We start from the raw sequence: 14,181 nt of genomic DNA, 5'->3' as shown, positions 1-14,181 counted from the left end.
AGTCTCCTCAGGGCTGGACAAATATATTAAATCTTATATCCTGAATCTTCTGTGAAGCAATGTTTTGCTTCAAACAAAACAGTTTGTAGTTTTCTCATTCTCTATATGGGAAGGAATGATATATAAATTCTCATACCATAGTGACATTAAGATATCATGAGGATGAGCTTGTTCTGTAAACCTAGAGTTAGGTCGAGCAGTAAAACTTAGCTCTGAGTAAGAAGTGACATGTAGGTGTGCATTACCCTAGGAGGAGTCCAAAGAAGGAATTGCAATGCAAAATAATAATTCCTTCTTTTCTTCCTCTTTATTCCCATGGGAAAGTAACTTTTTGCAGCTGTGAAAGGGTGCAGTTTACTTCCCCCCTTGCACTGGATCAGCTGTGATGGTTAGTTCATTGGGGGGGGACTAGGCAGAGCCAAAGTTCTTCCACTCACTGCCCACCAGTTCATGAGGGATTACCAGCACACAGTCCCTTTTCTTTCCCTACCCAGTACATGAGCCACAGTGCACAGAGCCCTAACATGGCTGCAGGAGGGACTGGGGGGGATCTTACTCCCCTGTGTGTCTTGCATAAATAAAAATCTGGCCCTTAGATAGTAGAATAGTTATAAAAAACTTCAACATGGTGGAATCCTGTCATTTAAGAAATCCTTTTTCCTTCCGAAACTAATATATTTCCTTTATTTCATTTTGTGGCTAAGGCTTTGCCAAGCCATCTTCAATGAGACAACATAGGTCAATTCTTCTTTTAAAGAGATACTTATGATATCCCCAGAAAGGTCCCAGCCCACCTGGTGAATGCTCTGCCATTTTAGAACTTCTACTGCCCAACCTTTACCTCCCTTCCCCTATTTCAAAAGCCCCAAACTTGGCACAGTTTACTGCTCTTTTACACCTGGCAGTTTTGATATATTTGCCCCCCATTAGCCCTCCTGGTCTGCTCTTCCAAAAAAGTCAGATTTTTCAACAGAATTCTGCCTTGTTCAGCCTAACAACATGGAACCTAATACACTAAACGTCTAAGATTTCTGTCAGACTCAATTGTTTGTATATAGATATTCAACTAGTGTGAGGACTTGACTTGCTACATGAAGGAAGCAAGGTTCTTTGAATTGTCTGGAAATGTCCCTAGACCATGTATCTTATCCATATTTACCATTGCTAGATTATCTTCTCTGCCTTGCCCAGTTAGACTAAATGATGGCCTCCATAAAAGTACACCTGGCCATGTTCTTAGTTTTCTACTGGTTAATTGAGAACAATCTTTGTCTGCACAGCAGGTCATGTCTAATTCTGTTAAGGAGCTAATACATCTCTTCACTCCCATCTGTTCTGATTCTCTGTTCTGGTAATTAAACTAATCTTAAAATGGCTGTTCAAGATCTGTTGTAGCCTTTACACACTTGCGGCCTTTGGTTATTACCTCTTGAGATGGCCTACATTACCATAACATCAGCCTTTAACGTCATGCTTAGTAAACACTGCAGAAACTGTCCTTTACAGAGACAGAGTGGTCCTCCATAATGCAAAGTTCCCCCTCAAAACTGACAGAGCTTAACAAAACAGACTCACTGCTAACATGAAAGGTTGTGCTGTAAGACTTTAACAGCCTGTTCCACCAGGAACAAAGCAGCTTTTTAGTTTTTCCAGAAATTTCAACTTTTAAAAGTTACCTAGGCAGCTAGTGAAGTTGGTTCACAGTTTTACAAGTATTAATGCTATAGTGCTGTGTGAACTCTTTGGCCCTAATTGTCCACTCTGTCTGTGGACAATGGCTGCTGCAGGGAGCCGTCTGTGGCAGTGTTTGGCACATAGAAATAGTAGTTTTACTCTGCTAGTGGTCCCAATGAAGTAAATGGAGCTATTCATGGAGTAAGGTCCTATTCAAAGTCGGTAAGGATTGCAGAATGTGGCCCAAAGAGAGAGAGAGAAATATTTAAGTGCAAAGCACACTTTACCAGCTCCTGTGCCAGTTACCATACCATCTACCACTCTTTCATAAATTACATGTACCTGAACAACAGTTCAATTTGACTGGGTTTTGTATATAAAAAGTATCTCCACATGGGTGAATGGGAATGGGTGGGTTTTTCCTTTTAGCTCCTATTACTTGTCTGGTCTGTCACCAAAACTTTTTTTAGTCTCTGAAACTTCTGTGGTACCTTGCTGGGCAGAAGGCCAATTTAACTATTGCAGTCTCTTAACTGTATGGTAACACTAAACAATGGTTTAATCATCTTCAGTCCTATAGCTCTGTGTAACATACAGGTCAGAACCAGTGATATTTAGTTGCACATTTTCTAAAGTAGAATCCTGTGAATTCTCATGAACTTGTAGACAAGCCCTGTGAGTCCTATCCCCTATCTCTAATTACTGCCTAGACACAGAAGTTAGAAGAGATGCCTGTATTTTTATATAAATTATCCCTGAAGTTGCAGTAGGTTACTGCTTTAGCCTTCATTCCAGGAGAGAGGAACTTTGGAGGAAAACCATGATTGAGAAAAAAAGAGTTGTTTTAATGGACTATCTCTTCGCAGAGCCATATAACTCCTCTGTGTATTGGCCTAGCCTCAAGTATAACGGGGTTAGGAGCCATGATGAAGGGAAGTCTGAAAAGGTGTATGCAATATTTAGGAAAGGGAAGGCAGTGTTTGGCACTTGCCTCGGTATACATAGAAAGCTTACTGGAAATTTTAAGTCCATTGCTTCTGGGTCAATGTGGCACAACAGGAGCAGGTTCCAAATATGTGGCTGTTCAAAGGCTGCCACCTATTTGAAGATCTCTAGTTAGAGGTAAGTCAGTTTTATTGATTCACAGTTCTATAGTTACTGTTATCGTAATTTAAATTTTAGTGAGGTGGTAACTTGATCCTCTGGTCTTATTTGTCACAGAATTCATTTTAGTTTAGAAAGCTGCAGAGTGGTACAAATATAGACATTATGTAAGGAGAAATATGTATTATTATGTAGGAACTGCTATATTAGATAAATTATGACATTCAAGATAGTTTTTCATTTCCTGTACTCTATCTTCAACGATATAGTCTTCCTTTTCAAAAGTAGTAACCTCATTTCAATCCCTTCTCCTCTTTTCAGATTTTTTTTAAAACTTCATTTGTAATAGATCATTTAACATGATATATTACATTGCTCCTGAGAAAGGAAGGGAGATTGATAGCACTAAAGAATGAAGTTTCATATTTTTCCATTGGTTTAGAAATAGTGCAGGCAAGTATGACAGAGATTCTCAGTACTGCTTCAAGAAAGGCACCACTTACCCCCAAAGATCATGAGTTTACATTGAAATGTATGAGTTAGGTTGTACTTAGATGTTTTGTATTGGAACATTGAATTATAAATACTTCTTCCTTTGTTGATATCTGAGGATAATTCAGTTTTTATGCTCTTTCAATCCTGGAGACTTGTAGTTATACTGAACAGGTAATTTGGCAAATGTGAACTTTTGTCAATTCTTCTAAAAGATAAAACCACTAAATTCTTTTGCATTATATTTCAAAGGACATAACTTAAGGAAAAGGTACTTTTTGAAGTTGTTTTATAAAGCCTCGTTAAAATTGAAAAAATCATCATTAAAAGCGCTCGGGTTTTGTAAACATTTTGGAATTTCACTTAATAAAGAATTTTATTTGAAGCCTATTCTAGTTGGGCTTAAATGCCAGCATTGTTTTGGAGAAGAATAATGCATTAGTTTCAGGGATTTTTTTCCTCTTTAATTTATTGCTTTTCAAGCCATTGTTTAAAATCTGGTGCTGCTGGCTGGGTCACCAGGGAGAGAATGTGACACATGATTCCATAGAGTAGTAAACTACATAATTTTTATATTTCACATTCATTCTCAATAAGGGTTTTTTTTATTTGCTTTGTGAACCCCTTTTTTATTTTATTTTTTTGCAAATGTTTACTTATTAAAACCAGAAATGAATAAAATGAATGAGTAGTTAAGAGCAAATGAAAATCTGTACATAAAAAGTTGAATATTGATTAGTAATTTGCTGATTTGTTGTACACCAATGCTATATAGAATGAGTACAGGAGAATTCTTATTTACATTTTTCTGCTACTTTTATTTTCCAGATTTCAAAATTCTTCTTTTCCATTAAATGTGGTGTGTGAAATTTAAAAATCAAGTACTGCATTGAAAACTGAATTATAGTGGCACCTTTCAACATAAGACTAGGTTTTACAGTAAATTAATTTTATATGTGTGGCATATTCTAATGGCAGTGTGGTTCCAGCCCATGCCGTGTTTGCTTCTGACATTTCATTCTGCAGATGCTAAATTGTCACCGTAATCAGCTGACTCTGCAAGGTACACTGCAGTTGGGATCTGTAGGACAGCATTGCTGAACTACCAGTAGGGCTGGTAAGCATAGTGTTTTGCTATTCGTGATCCAATAAAATTAAGTGAACTGAAGGGAGTCGTCACTGAAGATTGGTCGGCTGGCAAGAACACTGTGCTCATCATAAGCCATGAGGTATTACTGAGTAACTGTATGAGGAATACTGTTTTCTTAGACTTTTTGGAGGCATTTTTGTCAGTGGTTGAACTTCATGCCTTACCCTATTATCCGTTTCTTTTAAGAGCAGCTCGTAAGCACACTCAGAACTACTGTGCTTGGCTGACAAGTAAATAAAAAAAAATCTTTAAAATGGCTGCTCTTGCACAGTATTTGTATGTGTAGTGTATGTCCTGCCCTGGTGGAAGGGAATTCTCAGCTTTAGCTTTTTTAAATCTGACTTAGCCAGTTTCTGTGCCACAGCAGACCCATCATAAGTGGCATGTTGGGAGCAGCTTGGAGAAGGAAGTGGCATGGCTAAAATGCTGTTTATGGATGGTGGCCAGCGGAAATAGGTTAAAGAAATAGGCCTAAATGCACAAAAAGGAGTTAGGCTTGATGACACACATCATCACACCTCTTAACCTTTAGGTACCTAAAAAGTCTCTGCAAGTCACAAACCTTGAGTTAGGCACCTGGGCTCCTATAAAAGAATGGGGAGAGATAGGCACCTTAGATTGCAGTTCACAAAAGCCAGCACATTAGGCAGGGAGCTGCTGATCAGAGGGGAATATGCTAAGCACCACCTCGGTCTTAGACATAGGAACCTAACCATGGGCTATAGAGAGGCACCTATCTCTGCTTGGTATTCTCAGCTGCTAACCCTCTCTTGGCAGTAGGTATCTATGCTGCTAGCAAGAAGCAGTGAACCTCCCTCATAACTTTTAGCCCAGTAGCTAGGGTACTCACCTGCGATGTGGGAGACCCCTAATTCAAGTCCCTCCTCTGCTAGAGGGGGCAAAGGGATCTGTCACCTCTCAAGTGAGTGCTCTTACCATTGAGCTATGGGCCATTCTGACATGGGGCTCCCTTAGTCTCTTCTCTTGACACTATTGCCCTCTGAATGAACAATATAAGAGTTACTCTATAAAGTTATTCTCATGTTTGTGCTCTCTCTCGCTCTCTCCCCTTCCCCCCCACCCCCCGAGTCATTTGGTCCAGAAAGAGAGAGCGAAGGAGAGAATACAGGCATGAGAATGACTCGATAGTGTGGTGGTTAGAACACTCAGCTGGAAGGTGGGAGACTCACAACCCAATGACTCTATAATTATTTAATCCAGAGTGCATGCCCAGAGGCAGAAACATAGGTACCTAAGGAGATTTTACTGCAAAAACTTAGGCACTGAGTGAGTTTAGGCACCTACAGAGTTCAGTGGAAATTTTGTGCATCACAAGGGAGCCTAAAACTGAGACTTAGGCAACTAAAAAAGGGATTTAGGTGTCTAACTCCTTTTGTGCATTCTGGCTTTCCCTCCTACGATGTTCTAACCTATGTTGGGGCTGGTGCTAAAGTTGCATATGGTAGAGAATCAGAGAGCTATGACTAGCTCCCTGATAGCTCTCACCCATCTCCTGTTCTAAGCAGCTCTCAGTGCAGGAGACAGTCTGACACATGATTACATAAATACTATATAAGAATCTCTTTATCATAAGTTGTTTGCAGTGTTGTTGTAGCCATGTTGGTCCCAGGATATTAGAGAGACAAGGTGGGTGAGGTAATATCTTTGATTGGACCAACCATAGGCACCGACTCCGTGGGTGCTCTGGGGCTGGAGCACCTACGGGGAAAAAATGGTGGGTGCAGAGCACCTACTGGCAGACCCCCTATCCGCTCCCCCTCCACCTATCCCCAGCGCCTCCTGCCCACCGGTGGGCCCCGCGGATCAGAGCCTCCCCCTTCCCTCCCCGCACCTGCTGCCCACCGCGAACAGCTGTTTCGTGGCATTCAAGGAGGCTGGGAGGAAGAGGGAGGAGCAGGGATGTGGCGTGCTCAGGAAGGGGACGGAACTGGGTGGGAAGAGGAAGGGCAAGGGCGGGGCCTTGGGGGAAGGGTGGATTGGGGGCGGGGCCTGGGACAGAGCCGGGGGTCAGGCACCCCCGGCAGTTTGAAAAGTTGGCACCTGTGGGACCGACTTCTGTTGGTGAGAGAGAGAAACTTTCTAGCTTACACAAATCTCTTCTTCAGGTCTCTTTGTCATAAGGACCATTAACAGCTCAATGGGATCAGATATGCATCTAATATAATCAGCTCCCTTGTATGTATGGGAAAGGTGACTTTTTTTCTTTAAAAAAATTTTCTTTTAAGATATGCCACATTCTGGAGAGCAAGACTGATGTCTTACACTGATTCTTTAAAACTTCATGTCGATTGCACTAAATTCCAGCCAACTTATGTGCATTTCTGATAGACCTATCATCAAGGTACCGTTGTGGGTTTTGATTTTGATAAGTCATCTCTTTATGAGCTCCTGTCTACTGGTAGTTTCAAATTTTAGCAGATAGTTCTAGTGATATCTACTGAAGCGGATATTAAGAGTTCTATACATACAAAGGAAAAAATGTCACAGAAACCCATCTGTTCCCAGGCTTATAGCATTTTTTTCAGGCATCCAAAGCCATTATTAATTGACCTTGGTAGCTTGAATTAAAAAAAAAAACTTTCATGTGTATTCCAGTACAGATGGTGATAGCCCCAGAACTGTTGCTTCAAGTCAGAGATCACAAGCTATTTTAAAAAGAGCATATCCCTTGATATACTTTTTACTGATCATGGCCCATTAACAGTACCAAGTTCCAGTGGGAGAGAGGGCTAGTCAAGAACTCTGCTTGGCTGCTTCAGGGCAGAGCCAGTGTTATGCAGTCTACTGAATTAATTATACAACTTGATGAGGTCATTAGAGGACAATAAAGGAAAATGAAATCAGTTTGCAATATGTGTGGACAAATTAACCATATAGAGAAATTATGGTTTGTTGACTCAAAACTTTCCATTTTAAAAAAAGTTAGATTCTCATATAGTCACAGCAAGAGGATGTTTGGACTAATTTTATGGAACTTTTATTTTTAAAATTGGGATTTGGATCTTGTTTCTGTCTGATCAGAATAGATAGTGGGAAAATGAGGCAGCTTGACACCTTGAGCCATGAACTTAATGGAGGCACTCCCATTGATGTAAGTCAGAGGGAGCAGATCTCAGATGGTACATGGCCCTTTTGCAAAGTTTTTTCTGCTGATCTGGAAAACGTTTACCTGAGCTAGACGTGAAATCCTGGTGATTTCAATGGCAAAACTCCTATTGATTTCAATGGGATCAGTATTTCACCCTAGCCAATTTGTTGTAGTTTGAGGGAAAACTGGATCATTTTTATAGTTTCCTTTTTAAAAAATACTGTATATACATATTCTATTTTATATACAAAATATCTATTAGTCTGGATGGATATTGAAAGTGAAATTAATAATACTTAGCACTTTTCATCTATAGACTTCAAAGCTCTTTTACAGCTGGGGGACAGCATCATTAACTCCATTTTAAAGATGGGGAAACTGAGACTGAAAGAGGTTGAGTGAGTTGTTCAAGGTTACACAGAGTCACTGCCATAACTGGTTCCTCATCCACTAACCTATCAAAGGGACCACATTTATTCTATATAGCATTTTTTGAGCAAACTGTATTTGAAATTTCAACTAAATTGAATGTCTGTGCCTGTGAAGTTCATGAAAAGCATCAAGCAGCCTTGAGCTATGGTTATGAGTCTTCCTGAATCTTTTTTATGTTTCATTTTATTCCAGTATTTTTATCCCATTTGTTTTCCCCTTCCCCCACTTGTTACTCATCCCAGCAGTTCTACTGAAGACCAGATAGCTATCACACACAGCTCTAGAACCAGTGCTGGATTTTAAATTTGATGTTTTAACTGGTAGAGGCCTACTTTAATAACACAGTAGCCAGAACTCCACTCATTTCCTCTAAGAACTAATTGTATTCTCTCTGCTGCTCACTCTGATCTAATATAATCATAAAAGTGCTGGGGATAAACTTGCAACAAAGATTTCCCCATATTTGCGGATTTGATATTATCATGCACTATAGTTTTGAAAATTTGTAGAAGTAACATTAGCATTATACCATTGCTTTTCATAATGCAATATGTAAGTATATGTCTGTTTTTCCATTATAATAAAGCCCGTTTACAGGTTTCTTCTGGACTAAAATTTGGCCAGTATTGAAAAGCAATTTCCTTTCACTAAATGTAAAAGAAATGTGGTATAACCATTTGTGAGTTAAACAAGTACTAAATAAAAATGAAAGTTTACCAGATCTAGGTGCTTTTGGATTCGTAAATATATCTTACAACTTGAATTTATAAAATAATTTTGAGAAGGAATTAATCCATTATATAATCTAATCACTTCTTTCATTTCAAACCCTCTCCCTCAAAATTAGTTAAAATTTAAAAAAAATGAAAATGGCTACTGTAAATCTACTGCAACTACTTTTTAAAGAAATTGCATCATTAAAATACACCTCTACCTCGATATAACGCGACCCGATATAACATGAATTCGGATATAACGCGGTAAAGCAGCGCTCCGGGGGGGCGGGGCTGCGCACTCCGGTGGATCAAAGCAAGTTCAATATAACGCGGTTTCACCTATAACACGGTCAGATTTTTTGGCTCCCGAGGACAGCATTATATCGAGGTAGAGGTGTAATGTGTTCTTTCTAAATGAAATATGAATTAACACAAACATAACAACATGGTATGTATTTAATTGTTTTTATGGCTAACAAACAAAACCAGGACATTCAAATGTAAGTTTAAAATCCTGTTCTCACTGACACCCTGATATATCCAGGACAATTTCTATAGCAGACATTTTCTATATTTCTTTTCCAGTGTTAACATTATTTATTGATAAGGCAGTCCCATGAAAACAGGATTCTTGTTTCTAATCCTACTGTGTGTTCACTACCTAAAGTCATAAACTGTGTGACATCAGAGTTGCAGTGTAAATGATTATCATGTCACAAATAGTAGATTATGTAAATTAACGAATATTCCATTGCAGACAAAATAAGAACTATTAGGACCTTTACCCAGCCATAGAACCAAAGCTTTGTTCAAGTTTGGACTGAGTCAAATTAATCTTCCTCCCCTAATCTCAACTCTAATCCCTATGGATTCTCTTGCCATCCCCATCCTGTTCCAATCCTAGAACTTCATCCCTAATCTTTGACAACACAAGGAATGTGTCAGAGAAGCTTGATGCATTCTACAACAAAGTAGTGTGGCGGCCTCACTGTGCTAGCAATTTTTCCGTGAGCAGCAAAATCAGGCCTACCAGAGAGGCTTTAAGACCCCCAGGCTGCATTTTAAAATGTAAGCGAAAAGAGCAGGAGTGGGGAAGGAGATACCAGATAGAAACTGGGATAGGATAGAGAACAGGGTTCATGCATTTGAAGATTTAGATTGGATGGAAAAGGAGGCTTGGAAAGTAGATCAAAAGGTGAAACAGTGGGGAGAGTGAGTAAAGTAAGGAGGAGAATTCCATGGGTTTGATAGGATGGAGGCATACAAAACTCTGTAGGTTTGAACATTCAAACAAGCAGCTGAAATTAACACATTTCACTCTTTATGAAGTTAGGTGTGTGTGTGAGGGGGGAAAACTACAGGAGCTGATGAACATTAAGAAACAGAATTTTGTCCCTAGTAATAAAACACCAAGGAAAAGAAATATATAAAACGTATAGGCAGAAATGTTTCTCAAACAGAAAGTTTTTCAGTATTTTAATATATGATATTGGTTGTTAATTATTGGTGTTGTGACCCTTTTTTCTTTTAAAGAAGAGGTTTTTTTAATGCAAAATTATTCAAATTTTGGAACAGCCTTCCGAGGGAAACGGTGGGGGCGAAAGACCTGTCTGGCTTCAAGATTAGGCTAGATAAGTTTATGGAGGGAATGGTTTGATGGGATAACGTGTCTTTACTCAATTAGGCGATAACGGCCATCACTGGTAAAATGAGGGTCTGGCGAGAGAATCTTGCCTGTATGCTCTGGGTTCTGCTGATCGCCATATTTGGGGTCAGGAAGGAATTTTCCTCCAGGGTAGATTGGCAGTAGCCCTGGAGGTTTTTCGCCTTCCTCCGCAGCATAGGGCAGGGGTCGCAAGCTGGAAGATTCTCTGCAAATTGAAGTCTTTAGATCACGATCTGGAGACTTCAACAGCAGAGTTAAGGGAAAGTGGGGGGGTCAGCATTTGTGGCCTGCATCATGCGGGAGGTCAGACTAGATGACCATATTGGTCCCTTCTGACCTTAAAGTCTATGAGTCTATGAGTCTAAATATGGCTTATGAGCACAAATGATCTGACAAGTTAATGTTGACTGATAGCCAAGCAATTTTTGCTACTGATATCACACGTATATGGTATCCTGTACCTGCCCTAATACAGATTTGATATTTTAATTGTGGCTTTTGTTATCTTTCTTTTATTTTAAATATCAAAGATCAATTTATGACAACAATAAAGCACTCTAGGGAATTCATTGTTGTGCCAAAATTGCACTCTTTGGGTATATTGTGACAACTCATGACATAAAAGTTCAGAAGCACACCTTTATAAGATTTGCCCTGTTACTTCTTATTGATTAATTCCAGATAACTGAAATTCAATTTGTGAGTTGCCAACTAGAGCTGGCAAAGTTCACAAAATTTTCATGGTGAAAACACATTTTCTTATACATCTGAAAATTTGGATCCAAAAAGAAAGTGAATTGTCACCATTTTCACAGGGAAAATTGGTCACTGTTTTCACCAATTATCCACCTCTCATCTAGCTAGCACAGGTGACAAATAATAGTGAAGACATGGGTGGCAAGGGCTTCACTGCAGGCTAGCCACCCCAGTACAAGCTTGTCAGGGACTCTGGGTACATACCCGCTGAAGCCTTTGTCACTATAGATTCACTACTTTTGTTATTTTTGCTAGCATTATTAAAGCTAGCATGGGTATGCCTACCTGTGCTACAATCACACCTTCAGTTGGAGTGTAGACATACTCTGATTACTCTGGGCAGACCTCAAACTGACAATTTACCCATAGGTAGCTACATAAAAATGACCTACTTCCCACTATTTCAGAGATTTGTGTGGTACTTACCAACTTGGCAAATCAGGCAACAATTTTTAGGAGTTGAAGTAGAGATTTAGGACTCTAAGTTTAGGCCCCCAAGTTTGAAAATATTGGCCATAAAGCTAAATACTTTTGCCAAATTAAACAATTCTAATTCTGCTTTAAAATTATAATGGCTCTGTTTACAATATTTTGTCCCTAAACAATAGTAAATGAATGAACATTAGAACTCTTTATTTGTCCTAAAGGTACTTGCCATTTAAAATAGTAGAGGAGATTGATGGTTTCCAAAGTTCTCTCAATTCTAGCAAAGTCAAATTAGTCAGGCAGCTCTGTCAAAGATACTACCAATTTTATTACCAAGAAGCTGTGGTGAGGATGTACTGCAACAAGTATTGAAAATCCATCTATCTCAAGGCTGAGTCATTACATTCAAACAATGTTCTCAATCCTATGCCCTTTCTATGGCTTGAGATGTTTTGTCAGGCATATTTAAAATTCAGGATAATTTATTTTACCCCATAGTAAAACCACTACCTAGAATGCACTTGTATGGCTTCTTCTGCAGTTTTGTATGCCACAAATGTCTGAAATAACGCAGGGGCTCATTTGTGTGTGAATTATTATTTCCTTCTCACATATATACTATATTATTTACTGATGGGTGTTAAGATGACATCATTCCCCTTTTATACCAAAAGCCTGATAATAAATACAACCAAAATCAGAAAGCTATTTTGAAGTGATGTCATAAAATTATTAGCCCTTTAAATTGCGAAGTTACACTTAGAGCTAACCTGAGCCTCCTTCCCTTTTCTGACCTCCCAACTGTGAGACAGGATCAAATTTTCACTAATTATGTCCATGTTTTACTTAATCATATAACTAGGTAATATTGATGCAATATGACTCTGGTTGTAGTTAGCATACATTTATGTGGCTTAGCAAGTTTGTTGAACTTAAAATGAAATGTTTTGGATCAAATGTAATCCTCTGAATTAACTGTACAGTGTTGCAGTTAAAGACTCATATTTTTCAGATGGAGTATCTTTCCTATCCTCATTTGTTTTTAAGTACTACAGAATATACCTTTCCCTACTATCTTATTTATAAATGCTGCTGCTGAGCAGGAGTTATTTTTGACTCCTTCCTTATCTTGTCTTTCAGGTCAGGCCATGTACAAATTCTACCTCTTCTTCCTCCATAATATTTAAAATATCGAACCTTTTCTTCTGGCCTAACAGCAAAAGCTCCCATCCATTCCCCTATTCCCTATTTTGATTACTATAACCTCATTTTCTTTGGCCCCTCTGACACCCACATTGGCTCTTCCAGTCCATGCAAAAGGCAGCCTATACGTTCATATTCTTTACTTGTCCCTCTGACCATCTCTGATAATTGACATTATTTCTGTTTCAAAATTAAAACCTCACTTAAGTCATTGTATTGATACATTTTAGTGTTATAATGGCATTCTTTCCAGGGACAATAATCTAAAAATAATTATAGAATCAGTAAAGTTAGCAATGGAAAAGGCTTATTAGGTCATCTAGTCCATCCCCTGCTAGTCTGGGATTGTTCCCTGCAGAATATTACAGGCATGATAGAGAGTAGTAATAAAATATTAATAATTTTCAGTTCTAAAATATAACATCCACTTATAAATAGGCTGTGCACCAAACTTAGACATTACATTCTCCCATGTGTTTTGTTTCTTAGAATAAATGAGTCTAGTGATAGATGTTAATATATATATATATTAAAGAATAAAACAAATGAAAAGCTGTTGCTTAATATGTGACTCCTTGCATAACTACAAAGTAAATGTAATTGCATAGAATATACATTTTTATTTTTCTGTTGGACCAAAATAAAACTGAAGAAAACTCTGTCAAAGTTCTACAGCAAATCACCCGAGGAGAGAATTTTGTGGTATGTCATTTTTCTTACTGGAATATAGCACGGCCACTGCACATTAGCTAATGTGAAGTTCAAAAGCTTAGAAAAATTAGACTAATATAAAAAGTAAAATATTTTTAAAAAGTGATCATACTTAATATCATTTCACTAAAAATATTTAATCAGAAAAGACATTGTAGAATCTGCTTGATGGGCCGCGCAAAAAATGTGTGGTTGGCTTATTCAAGAGGTTTCAAGTGTTCAAACAATTTCTACATTTATTTTTAAAAACCTAAATTACATTGACTCATATATTATTTAGAACAACACTGTTACTGTACTGTGTACAGTATCTACAATGAATCTGAACATTTTATTGCTCATGTAAACAAGAACAACAAAAAGATTGTTTATTCCCAGAATGGAGGGGGAAAATAGTCTAATTAAAGTTTGCATTGTTTTGCCTGTGGGCCCCCCAAGAGCTGGTCTCTGATGGGAAGCTGATGCCTCTCAGTCACTGATGCATGAACTCAGGCTCTTTGTTCTGCAATAGGAAAAAAAGGGATCTGCGCGGTGCCATTACTTGACTACTGCATGTAAAAGGTTATTGTACTTGATTCCTCTGCATCTGCACAGAGCTGACACAGAATCTATCCTTTTTTCTTTCTGTGTCTCTGACTGTTGTGTTTGTTTCTTTGTTTTTGCATCAAAAGACAACAGTAAGCGTAGATTAGAATCAACATTTTATCTCTACACCAGTGAAAGAATTATTCTGTTAACTGGT

At 38.4% G+C, this 14,181-nt stretch overlaps 1 protein-coding gene across 2 annotated transcripts in view; it reads left to right on the top strand.

Annotated features, from left to right (window-relative positions):
* The window catches only part of PACRG (parkin coregulated), a 469,474-nt gene that overhangs the window by 355,925 nt on the left and 99,368 nt on the right, over positions 1 to 14,181 (top strand). The gene's annotated exons all lie outside the window — the stretch shown is intronic.

Source organism: Terrapene carolina, unplaced genomic scaffold, assembly GCF_002925995.2.
Source record: "Terrapene carolina triunguis isolate 2854851 unplaced genomic scaffold, T_m_triunguis-2.0 Scaffold85, whole genome shotgun sequence".
NCBI lineage: Eukaryota > Metazoa > Chordata > Testudines > Emydidae > Terrapene > Terrapene triunguis.
The sequence above is the reverse complement of the archived record's forward strand: the minus strand, read 5'-3'. Positions and strand labels throughout refer to the sequence as shown.